Below are 11,626 nucleotides of genomic sequence, written 5' to 3'. Positions count from 1 at the left end.
CGTTTACCAGGACTGTGTATACGATTATAGCAGGGTTTTTGGAGCAGTCTGATTCAGCCCTTCCACAACTTGGTCCTCTAACTCACAATGGGTTCTTCCCCAGTACTTGGGGTCACTTCACATTACCAAGCACCATCTAGAGACAATCAAAGACCAACATCTTCCAAACACAAGTGCAAATGTGATTCAAACATACTGCTTTTGACAATGGTCACCCATGTTACCCTGACTGACTACTTCAGTTGAGGTTTCTGTACAAAACCTTGTTTTCTCTCGCGTAATCATTTACCATAACTGTGTAAACGATTACCGCTGGGTATTTGGAGCAGTCTGATTCAGCCCTTCCACAACTTGTTCCTCCCACTCAAAATTGGTTCTTCTCCACTACTTGGGGTTACATCATATGACAGCGCCATCTACCAACAGTCAAACACAAACATGTTCCAAAGACAAGTGGAAATGTGAGTCAAACATAATCGGTTTGACAATGGTCACCCATGTTACTCTAATTGACTACTTCAGTTGATGTTTATGTACAAAACCTTATTTTCTCTAGCATAATCGTTTACTAGAACTGTGTAAACGATTACAATAGGGTTTTTTGACCAATCTGATTCAACCCTTCCACAACTTGGTCCCCCCACTCAAAATGGGTCATTCCCCACTCCTTAGGGTCACATCACATCACCAAGCACCATCTACCAACAGTCAAATAGCGACATGTTCCAAAGACAAGTGCAAATGTGAGTCAAACATACTGGTTTTGACAATGGTCACCGATGTTACCTTGACTGAGTACTTCAGTTGAAGTTTCTATACAAAACAAGATTTTCTCTCGCGTAATCGTTTACCAGGACTGTGTAAACGATTACAGTAGGGTTTTTCGAGCAGTCTGATTCAGCCCTTCCATAACTTGGTCCCCCAACTCACAATGGGTTCTTTCCCACTACTTAGGGTCACATCACATAACCAAGCACCATCTACAAACAGTCAAACACCAACATCTTCCAAACACAAGTTCAAATGTCACTGAAACATACTATTTTTGACAATGGTCACCCATGTTACCCTGACTGACTACTTCAGGTGAAGTTTTTGTACAAAACCTAGAATTAAAACACGTAATACTTTATCGGGAAACTGTAAACGATTACCGCATAGTTTTTTCGCACGACTAACTTAGACCTTGCCCAAATTTGTTCGCCCACTGAGAGTGGGTTCTTCCCCACTGCTTAGGGTGACATCACATCACCTACTACCCTATAAGACCACTCAAACACCAACATCTTACAAACACAGCTACAACATATCCAACACAAAACTTCAGCAGATACTCAAATGCACAAATCATAATAACAATGCTATTGAAAATAAAAATATGTGACCAAACCAAAAACTCAATTTTTATATTATTCAACTAAATCTGATACATTACACTTTGTTTTCTTAATCTATTTACAATGATCATTTACTTTCCATTAATCAACTCAATACACATATCACTCATTTTTTATTTTAAGCACTACGGTTCTGGTGTATGGAGTCCTAAGTGCTCTTCCCTTGTAACGCCTTCGTGATCCAACCCTAACATACGTCTTCAAAGGTTGTTGATTTGTGTCAATGTCAGTAGGGGATACAAAACCAGTGTTCATGGATGGTTCTGTACGAGGCACACTTTCTCCACCGTGATCTTTATTTTGTCGTCTTGCCTTCTCTTCAGCCAATTGTGCCTCCAAACCTGCAACCCTCCTTTTAAGTTCTTCAATTAGAAATTCTTGGTCCTCTAAGGCACGCATAAAAGTTTCTCCTCGATTTCTTTTTTATATCTTATTTGGTCTTGGTTGGGCATCCTTTCTTGTTGGTGTTGGTCTATATTCCTTCTTATCCTTGGTTGAAGCACCAAGATAAACATCATCAACAACCTGAAATTTAACCATATATTTCAGACTACACAAGTTTTGTCAATATATCAAAACATAACAAAACTTCGGATAACAAACCACATACCAAACCTGTCTCCATACACCGTTTTACGAACTTGTCTCCAACACTTCTATTCATCCAATGCAATATTCGTGGAAATTTATCAATTGGACCTTCGGGTGGAACAAAATGCTCAAAAAACCATACCTAAGAAAAATAAATCATCTTAACTTCTAGTAAAAAACTAAAATCACAAAACAATAAACAAACAATTTACATTTTACATCAACAAGTAATAATTACCTGCAGCATGTAAACACAACCATCCACGTAAACGTTTGTTGTACCTTTGCCTTTCTTCAAGCCTTCTGAAGCTTTGCACAAACTACGTAACAAAAAACGATAAACTAGACTACCCCAACAATAACTACCCAAACCACTTAAGTTGTCAACAATATTAAACATTACAGGAAACACTTTTCCGCTACGTTTTGGAAATAAAATCTCACATATCCCTACCAATAGGTAAAGGCTACAAAAATGAGAACAAGGGATCTTTTTCTTGTGTTTTCGCATTAGAATTTTGTATATCGAATTCAAATCCTTTGTTCCTTTACCTATGTATTTCACACATTGAATATTTCCCATTTCTTCCTTTAAGTTAATATTTTCACCATCTATACTCAATCCCAACCCTAAATAAAAATCATTTTCATTTATATTCAAAACTTTATTTCCAACAAAAAAACCACTACTCGAGTCGTCCCACTTACCCAATAACTCACTCAATATATTTCTACCTAGTTTAACATTTACATTCAAATCTAAAAACCACGGAAATGGAGTCTTTGCAATCAATGACCGATGCTCGTCTGTTAAGTGTTCGTTCAAAGTACATATATACTTTGTCGAAAAAGAGTGACGAACGGTCAACTGTATCAACCAAAATAAAATAAGCACAACTACTAAACCCAATAACCAAAACAAAACGATACGAACCCCAAACCTAAACCCAAACCAAAAAACCATGGAACGAAATGGAACGACAAACCACTTACCTTCGTCGTCGGACAATGCTCACCGGACCTTGCCATTGCGCACTATAACATCTACGAAAAACACCACCTTTACGAAAATGGAGGGAGACAACACGATGCACAAAGACCCATCACAGAGAAAGCAAAATGAAGAGGCAGGGAAACGAGACCTTCATTTCCAATGAAACAGACAGGGGTATTTTGGGATTCTCACTTAAAACAAAACTTACGTACTTCCATTTCGACGGTTTTTAAATTTTTTTTTTAAAATTAAACCAATAAACATGCGACACGTGGTGTTGTAAAAAAGTGTTCAAAATTCGTTGTTAGAATATCGCGATCCTTATATTTGTCTATTTGTCTCTCGCATTTGAAAATACTCTTCAGATCTCATTTCTGCTTCTCTGCTTGTTGGTGTCACCATTCTCCCTCCCAGTGCACACATACACACAAACCATTTGCATTTCCCTCCCTTTGCCTTTCCTCTTCGTTTGTCCAATAGCACAGAGGCACACAACCCCTAGTAGTTTCGTCTCCCTTAGGTTTCCTCTTCCTCCCTCCATTCTCGCACACAAAGGTCGTTGCACTGCAGCCACGCGAAGGTGGTGCTTCGAATCTCAATCTCTCTTTCAATGGTGTGGTTTGCTTATTTTTTGTTTCAGAGTTTTCTTTCATGGCTGTAGGGACACGACTCACATAAACAAATCTTCTTCCTGTTGAGGTTGGAAGGCCAAACAGAGGATCTCTAGCGTCGCGCGCCACCTAGTAGAGATAAACACCCACATAGCATCCCTGCAAGCACCCAATGTTCTTGCGAGATTCGTCTATGTAGTTTTTTATACATAGCATAAGCTGTTTGTTTCATATGTAACGTAGATCTATGTGTAGGGATGACAAAAAAATCCGCGCCCACGGATATCTTTGGATAAAATCCGCGACAGATAGTTGATATCTGTGGATATTTACTACCTGCAGGTAGCTAATTTTTCAGGTTTAATAGCCTATTTTGTCGCCAGTTTTGCTGAATAATGTCAATTCAGTCTTTCATTTTAAAAGTGTGTGAAATTGGTCCTCACTTAATAAATTTTGCGTCAACGTCATCCCTTCTGTTAAATACGCACAAACGGCATTAGTTTTTTCTTTCTCTCTCCTCTGCTCCTGAATTCCTTTAAACACAACAATTGTTTCTGTTTGTTAATCACATTTTAAATTTAAAAATCAAACGGCATTAGTTTTTTTTTATAAGTACTATTGTTTTGACAACCCGTTGGTGGTATGAAAAAAAATATTTTTCTTTTTTAAATATGAAAAAAGTTAAAAACTAAAATATAAGAAAAATATATTATGTTTTTCAACTATTTTATTATAAGTAAAATATAAGAAAAATATATTATGTTTTTAATAGTATACTTATATTTAAGCTAGTTCTTACAAATGAGAACTTAGTACTGTATGAGGTATGTTTGGATACGCATTTTCATTAATTAATACTTCTAAAGGAGAAAATAAAAATAGCTTTTATTAAATAAAACTAGTTTATACATAACCTAAAAGAATTTAAAATAATAAAATCGTTTTGTAAATTATTTTATATAAAAGATAATATTATTCTTTTATCTACAAATATTTATAGAAAAGCTTGTTCAAACATATTTATAGTATAATTGTTGTATATGTTAGTATATGAAAGATACAATATTTTTCTAACAAAAACTCTATACGATTAAATAACTCCTGTTGATTAGAGAATAATTTGATTTTTAAATTTAAAATGTGTTTAACAAATAGAAAGAGTAAGAGTTGTTGTGTTCAGAGGAATTCAGAGGAGCATAAGAGAGAGAGAAAAAGCTAACGTTGTTTGTGTGTATTTAACGGAAGGGACGATATTGACGCAAAATTTACTAAATGAAGACCAATTTCACACACTTTTAAAACGATGGACCGAATTGACAATATTCAAAAAAATTGGGGACAAAATACGCTATTAAATCAATTTTTAATACCCACTTATAAACGAGTTGGGTGCGGGTATTATACTATCCGTACCCGCGAATATCCGCTACATGTAAAAAATAAAAATAAAAAATTAATTTATATTTTATTAGGTTAGATTTAATTAAAATTAACATAATTTTATTTTATAAGGTTAAACATAATTAAAATTTTATTTTAATTTTAATTTTAATTTAATTTATATTATGTTTTTGTGTAGTTTTTTATTTAAATTTTAGGCATAATACCCAATTTTGTCCCCACTTTGGTTCGGAAATCTCAAGTTAGTCCCTTTATAGAAAAGTGAGTTGAATGGATCCTTACTTGTAATTAATTGACTCTAATGAGTCCCTTCCGTTAAATAGAAGGAAACGGAGTTAGTGCACTGATGATGTGGCAATTGTCTTTGATGATGTGGCAGTTGTACCTCACTAAAGTATTAGCTTTCTTGAAAGTTGTTTGTGGGTATTGACTTTTTGCTCTTTGCCAAAGTTAAGTGTTTTTTTTTTTAAGGGATTGGGTCATGGTGGTTGTGTTTTTTTTTTCTCTGAAGAAATTCGAGCATTGCTTGTAGAAGGGTTGATCTGAAAATTGAAATTTTTTGTTGATGCTTGATCTGGGGTGCTGTGTCGAGTTTGTTTCTGGAAAGCATAGGAATTTGGAGTGATGGTGGTTTGAGAAAGTATCAGAGGAATGGTGATGGAAGTGTTTAACTAGTACATTTTGCTTTTGAGGGAAGATTTGTGTCGTGATGGCTTCAACCAACCCTTCTCCAAATGCTTCCCCTGTTGCAGTGCCTCCTGTTCTTGGTGGTATTTTATCACCACCACCTTCTTCATCTTCTCCAACCAATTCCTCCAACCCCCCATCATCTCTCAATTCTTCCCAGCCCCATCATCACCACAAAAGAGAATTAAAATAAATTAAAGAATGTAATAATCGAGTAAAACCTAAGCAACGTGGTTCAGAAAAAAAATGAATGAGTAAAAAGAGAGGGGAAAATGTTCGGTGGTGATGCTGGAGATGAAAGAACCCTTCTTAGAAGAGGGAAAGAAAAAAAGGGAGTGGTGGCGTCGGTGGAGAAGCAAGCTCCGGCGAGGGCAGCGGTGAATCTAGGCGCGAGCGGAGAGAGAAGAAGCGTCGCAGCCATCTGGGTCCTGGTGACGTGCGGCGGCGTGGGATCCGTCCGCGGTGGCTGAATCGAGGCGCGGCAAGGATGGATTCGGAGCAGATCTGGGGCGTACGTGAAAAGCGAGGTCCTCCCTCGCACGCGAGAAGGAGGGGCTGGAGCGGCGTCCGACGATGGCCGTCCGTGGGTGTCGGAGATGGCATCGATGCCGGTTGGAATGCGGTGGCCATTTTTGGTTGGGAGGCCAGCGAACTGTAGGGAGAAGAAAGAGACTCTGGGTCTCATCCCGTTGGAATGGCGCGGAGAGAAGAGGAGAACCTGAAGCTTTCTGAACCACGCAAGCACGCAAACAATTGCGTATTGACACCTCACCACAGACAACTGCCACATCATCAGTCCACTAACTCCGTTTCCTTCTATTTAACGGAAGGGACTCATTAGAGTCAACTAATTACAGGTAAGGATTCATTCAACTCACTTTTCTATAAAGGGACTAACTTGAGATTTTCGAACCAAAGTGGGGACAAAATTGGGTATTATGCCTAAATTTTATTATAATATTTTATAAAATATATTTTTTTAAATATTTGCGGGTATCAGCGGGTATCCAAAGATATCCATGAGTTTTAAAATATCGACTAATATTTTTTAAGCAGATATCCGTGCGGGTAGAGGGTTGGGTAATGTGATGAATTTTTTTTTTGTCGGGTCGGGTTCCGGGTAGGCAGTATCCGTGTCCGACCCGACCCGTTGCCATCTCTATCTGTGTGTATTAGATATGTAGAGTTGACTAGGACTGAATCAGATGTCGATATCCGATTCGGTGTAAGGATTGAGAAATTCAGAGAAAGTGGGGAAAACAGGTGTATGCATCTGAGTGGACCGATCGGTTTTGACAGTAGTATATAAATGAACTTTTCAAAATTTCGTGCCATTCTCTGCATGCACTTCTTCTCTCCAAATTTCTGAGTTTTCCTTTTCTCCTTCTCTTTACAAATTCTCTCTAGATTTCCACTGATTCAAACCGTGTTGTTCTTCCAACAGTTCAAATCTAAGTACCTCTGCAGTTTGGAGCTGCTGAATCTTCTCTCAATTACCGGTTTAATCACTGGTAAGTGGTTTCTCTTGTACTTGGTGTTTTCTGCATGTTTCAGTTGCATGCAAGCTGTGTTTTGCTTGCATGTGTCCTTCTTCACCTCCTCTGAGTCTAATTCTTAGTTCTGGTTCCGTGGATGGTGTTTTCTCACCAATCCAAAGATTTGTAGGTTGTGTTTGTGCTTGTGGGATAGCCAATTCAGTGAAGGTTTTCCTTTGGTCCAGCTATTTTAAGGTAAGGGAAGCTAAATAACTTAACTTGTATGTTTACATGTTTGTAATGAATTGTATGATTGATTGAAATGCATGTTGAATTTTTGTTTTCGATTGAATGTGAGGAATGAACTCTGTGAACTGGACTTGGGGAATATTATGCAGAAAAAGTGTTCGGTCAGTGCCAAATTAAGGAAGTGAGAGGGTGAAAATGAGAGTTTGAGGTTGAGAGTGATTTTTGACAGTGAGATGAGTTTGAACAAGTGCATTGTGACCTGTTAGAATCATTAAGTTGGCCAAAAATGTATAAAAGTGGTAAATTATAGTGTTCTTTGTAATTTTGCAGAATTATGCAAAACACGAAGTGTGCACAGTTGGTCGTTCGGTCTTGATCAAGCGCTCGGTCTTATACTAGCATTTATGTTAGCGTTAGCGTTCGGTCTTATACTAGCATTTATGTTAGTGTTAGTGCTCGGCCTTATACTAGCATTTATGTTAGTGTTAGCACTTGGTCTTATACTAGCATTTATGTTAGTGTTAGCGCTCGGTCTTATACTAGCATTTGTGTTAGTGTTAGCGTTCGGTCTTATACTAGCATTTATGCTAGTGTTAGCGCTCGGTCTTATAGTAGCATTCGGTTTAGTCTTAGTATTCAACCTAGTTTTAGTACTCAACTTTAATATAGTGTTAGGCTTTCCATAGTAGTTGGCCTTCGCCAGTGTTCGGTCAATTGTTAGGTCTTGTCTGTTATAGACCGTTCAGTTCTGTCTTGGGGTGGTGAGAAACTGTTCGATCTCCAACGTTCACAGAGTTCTCGGTCTAATGAGTGAAGATATGATTATTGAATGAAATTATATGTTAAGTTATGAGAATTATGTTTTTAAGTACTATGGAAGAGAATTCCAAGGTGGAATGTCTCGTGGATGATTATTGAATTGTAAAGTATGAATGTGGATATCGTGCTAAGCTGTTGTTTATCTTGATATTCTATGATTATTCATTCTCAAGTAGAGAGGAGTAACTCATGTGTGAGAATGGCAAGAGATCCTTTAACCTCAGGGTATTGAGGTAATCTTCACTGGACTTACCTTGTGGGGTAGCTTGATGGGTGTCTTGCTGTTTCACCACCACAAGTGCAGAAACACCTATAGCTACACATTCATACAATCCGAATGGTCAAGCCAGGTGTTTGGTCTATGCATGAATTATGGTGTTCGGTCATAACTACTTGAGTATTTGATTTGCATATGTTTGCTTGTATTCAGTTTTGGTATGTTGTAGTGTTCGGCCTTGCATTGTTTGTACTTGTGCGAAATGTATGTTATATACAATTAAATTACATTAGCTTACCCTTATTTCCTGTTTTTGTCCGTGTTTCTTGTTCGGTTCTTCTTTTGCAATGATCACCCTATGGGTGTGAGCAGTTAGATAGGAGTTCTCGATGGAGTAGTCCTTGAAAGGAGAGGACCCATCGGCTTAGTACAAGACCCCTTGGTCTTGTGAATAGTTTTGTATGAACCATTCGGTTATAATCCTAACTTGGTAATAATCGTTCGGTTATGCACATAGTTTTGGAATAGTGTAGAACTTTTTGTAAAGTTTTAAATTTTATGGTTATTTTGTAATAATTGTAAGGCTAACTTTATTTCCAGTAACTGTTTTATCAGATTATTAAATGATGACACTTGTATATAGTTTTATGCTATATTTTTTGGATGTTACATTCGGCACACATCTGATGTCCATATATCCAATGTAAGTTTAATTTTTTGTTTGTTTTAATTATATTATTTTTTTATATAATGTTTCATGTTTAATTTTTTCTCATGCTTGAATTATTTTAAATGTTGTCATTTAATTATTTTAAATTACTTGTTTTAATTATTTTAAATTTTGTGTTTTAATTATTTCAAATATTTTGTTTTAATTATTTTAAATGTACTTTTATAATAATTTAAAATTTTTTGTTTAAATGTTTTTAAATGTTCTGTTATAATTATTTTAAACTTTGTGTTTAATTTTTTAATTTATAGTTATTTGAATTTTATTTTAATTAAATTGTTCTATTTGAATTAATTATTTATTTATATAAAAATTTGAATTAACTTTATTTATTTTGAATAAAATAATTTTAATTATTTTAAATTTTCTTATTTAATTATTTTAAATTTTCTGTTATAATTATTTTAATTGTTTTGTTATAATAATTTTAAATTTTGTGTTTTAATTTTTTTAAATTTTTTGTTATAATTATTTTAAACTTTCTGTTTTAATTTTTAATTTAAAGTTATTTAAATTTTATTTTAATTAAATTTTTATATTTGAATTAATTATTTATTTATATAAAGATTTGAGTTAATTTTGTTTATTTTGAAAGAAATAATTTTAATTATTTTAAATTCTTTGTTTTAATAATTTTAAGTTTTTTGTTTTATGTATTTTAAATTTTCTGTTATAATTATTTTAAATATTCTCGTATTATAATTTTAAATTTTCTGTTTTAATTTTTTCAAATATTCTGTTATTATAATTTTAAATTTTCTGTTTTAGTTTTTTAAAATGTTCTGTTATAATTATTTTTAAAAAATTGTTTTAATTTTTTAACTTATAATTATTTCTTTTTCATTTATAAAATTGGTATATTTGAATTAATTATTTATTTATAGGTTTAATGTCTCTTTAGGTCCTATTTATGATAATAGTTATTAATTCATAATTATTTACATTAATTAATAAAATTAAATTGTAATGGGAGATAGAAAAAAATATTAATTTATGATAATAATTATTATAATTATGAGAAGAAAAATATTATTATTTACTTAGCAATTTAATTAGAAATCAAATTAGTTTACTCCAAAGAGAAATTAATTTGGTTTAAAAAGGAAAATAATTGAATTATAAATTAAATTAATTAAAATTAAATGTTCTCGGAATTATAAATTAATTTACTTCTAAAAAGAGAAGTGATTAAATTTTAATGATTAATTTGGTGTAAAAAGGAAAATAATTGAATTATAAATTAAATTAATTAAATTAAATGGTCTCGGAATTATAAATTAATTTACTTCTAAAAGAGAAGTGATTAAATTTTAATGATTAATTAAAGTAATAAATTATTTATTATTTTTGAATTGGTATTAAATGATGTTTATTTATTTTTCATATTCATTCGTTGTTTGAGTGGAATCCTGTGAGAAGGTCATATTAAGTATATTGAGTTTTGAATGAGCTTTAGATTCTGGTGAATTAATAAAGTTAAGTAGAGAATGAGAATAATGTTATGTTTTAGGAATATGATAAATTTTGATTGATTCGTTTTCACTATGAAGTTTATGGTATTGTAGAGGCTCATGGTGTTATTCATGATGAAGAATTCAAGATGAGGTTAGTTCTGATGAAGGTACATGTGATAATGATTCATAGTGACGATGTGTTTGGAGACGATGTTGATAAGGATGACGTTGATGGTATAATCATGATATAGTTAATGAGGATGTAGACGATGATCATGGTGTATAAATGATTTTGTTAGTAGGATAGTGCGGTAAATGATTGATTTGTTATTAAGTTGTGCTTGCTTCCTATGTACAGATTTTATTGTTATTGGGTGTGTTGTGGTAGCTTATCCATATTTGTTTGTGTTTGTGGTTGTGTGTGTCTTGCGATGATCGTATAACTTTTGGTCATATAAGACCAGATGTTGCATATGCTCTAAATGCATGATAAACACACAAGAATCGGAAAAAGACTTGTGTTATTTAAAATTTTTGTACTATAAGTGTTAAAAACAATTTAATCAGGTTTATTTTATTTCGTGTTTATTTTACTAATTTCGGTATTACATAAGTGGATTTCCACAATGATATTATGATTTTAAAAATTTTAAATTTTACTCGTAACCGGGAACATCCCAAAAATCGGGATGTTACATTTGGTATCAAAGCACAGTTTTCGAAAATCTTTTGGGGCCTTGGGGAATGAGCTCGTCTAGTTTTTGTTAGGTATCTCTATGGTTGTGTTAGATATGATTATATTGTGGTTTTGTTCTGTATGAGTTGATTTGTTTGTGGTGATGTAAGGGGAGCTATCTTTGTGTGCATTGTATGATTTAATTTGGTTATTGTGATGAAAGGAGAACTATATATCATCATTTGTATTTAGTTTTTTTTGTTTATTGGTGTTGTGTTTTACGATGGAATTAATATCACGTGCATGATGATTTTGTGGTTTTGGG

Source organism: Vigna angularis, chromosome 2 (assembly GCF_016808095.1).
Source record: "Vigna angularis cultivar LongXiaoDou No.4 chromosome 2, ASM1680809v1, whole genome shotgun sequence".
Lineage (NCBI taxonomy): Eukaryota > Viridiplantae > Streptophyta > Magnoliopsida > Fabales > Fabaceae > Vigna > Vigna angularis.
The sequence above is the reverse complement of the archived record's forward strand: the minus strand, read 5'-3'. Positions refer to the sequence as shown.